Here is a 2,158-nt window from a genome sequence, read left to right as displayed (position 1 = left end):
TACAAGGAAGAAAGGTGAGAGCAAGCCTGCATGATATATTAACCATACCAGTGAAACAAATCCTAACAGAAGAATGAATCTGTCAGATGGAAGCTGTGTTATTTTATTGCTCTTAGTAGTTGAACACTGACAGGGCATAATTTTAACCTGTCTCATGATTTGGAAGATTTTAATATATAACGATTTAAAAACCCAATTGCTTACCACCCAAAGCCATTTTTGCAGATCACCAAAGTAACCTGCTGCTCTTACTATGTCCATACTTGTGTGTTAAGTTGTGACAGGATGCAGGCTTGAGTTTGCCGTGGGGCTTGAGCCACTTCTGTCCATGCTCTGCCTAAGAGTAGGGCTTAAGTTTAAGCCAGTCTTTTCCCATGCCTGATTTTCCCAGCCTGGACCCCTGACAGCACGCTCGTGCTAGATTTACAGAAGCAGTGTTGGTAGCTGTGGCATCCGGACCAGAAGGAAAGCGGAGATCTACACTTATCTATCAAGCTCACAGCAACATGTAGAGAAGTGTATTGGCTTCAGCAGGACTGTGGAAGTATAAACTGGGAGCAAGCAATTAATTTACCAGTCTACAAGAGGAGTAAAAGCTAAAAGCAAGATTTACCCTGTAAGACAGTCTTGTAATTGGCTCAAAGTACCATTGTGATCATTTATTGATTATACCTCTAAATTTGCCAACTTATCAGTGTAACAAGGCACCTCAGCAACACAGTTAGCAATGATGGTTGTTCCTGCTGGCCAAGGCCCCTCATTTTTTATCCAAATTCATCCACCACTGCTGATTTGGTAATCAGAAAAGATGTGGTGAGTCAGTGCCAGACAACTTGGGAATGTGAGCCCCTCGCCATGGTCTGACTGCCACCACTGCATGGCTAAGCGCATCCAAGTAGAAGTATTGCATTCAAGAGGAAGACGACGAAATCAGTATGGGAAGTCTTCTTCAAAGCAGCCACCAACGGAGTGCCATATAAAGGTCAGCCTGGCCTCAGAGCCCTCATGCAAGCCAGTAATTGAAAGCAAAACAAGTGCATTTTGAAAACTAACGTTGCTTTATTTGGCAAGGATTTCTCATTACACTTCAATTTAGATGTAAAGTTGGAGGTAAGGCAATATTTGGATTGGACATTATTGTTCCTTAAGCAGAGGTTGAACCTCTCTATTAGGTCAGCACTGATAACTCTCAGCCTGCCAAAATTTCTGCCCTGGTTTAAATACCAAATCCATTACTTCACCTCCCTAATCTGTACTTTTCAGAGTCTCAGTATGTGAGACCATTTACAAGATCTTTTTCAGATAAATGGAATTTACCATGTGTGCATCAATTCAGACTTGCTACAGTCCATAGACTCGATATTGAAAAGTTATAAAGCCACGTGGCTCATTGGGTTGAAGGACGGTTCTGTGGTAGCACGTAGGTGTCTAACAGAACAAAATAATTTTTAGCAAAGCTTTGGTAAGAGTAACAGGTCAAAATTTCAAAACTCCATGATTAAACAGAAGCAGGAGGGTTTTTGCCCACAGTACACTGTGACCCAGAATGTGTGGCAGGAATTTATACGGGTGATTCACCTGCTGATTTGTGGCTTAGTACATAATTTCAGGGCATAATTCTAAGAAAAGGGAAGGGGGTTTTACGTGACCAAATAATGGACAGAGCTCGAGCAGCTTATATGTCACCTCCTTAGTGCCACATAAATAATAAATTACTACTAAATTGGCATATAATGCCAGTTTCAGATTCAGGGCTGTCCAAGAACAGCCTCTTATATCTGAGAAGAAATATTTGAAGACTAGTGGAATACAATCAATCTCAAGTTGTGCTGAATGCAAAGCTACTTCTACTCTCTTGCCAAACAAATTTGATTAATTAGGTGCTCTAACATTCGGTCAGAAATTGAAGCACACAACTATTCTGCAGCTGGACTGAATAACAAAAGGAAAACCAAATAATCTCAATCAACATTTTAAAAACTCCAACACAAATTAAATAAGGACGATCTAAAAAAAAAAAAAATCTATCTTGCTTTATTTTTGTTACATTAGAGCGTTATTTCCCTAAATATATAAATATATGTAGTATAGCTTTTTATCTAGCCAGCTCTTCATCAGGAAGGCAACAGATTGTTTCTAGCTATTTTGACAGCTTAAT

The sequence above is a fragment of the Balearica regulorum genome, chromosome 2, assembly GCF_011004875.1.
Source record: "Balearica regulorum gibbericeps isolate bBalReg1 chromosome 2, bBalReg1.pri, whole genome shotgun sequence".
In the NCBI taxonomy this organism is placed as follows: Eukaryota; Metazoa; Chordata; class Aves; order Gruiformes; family Gruidae; genus Balearica; species Balearica regulorum.
This window is presented reverse-complemented; position numbering follows the sequence as displayed.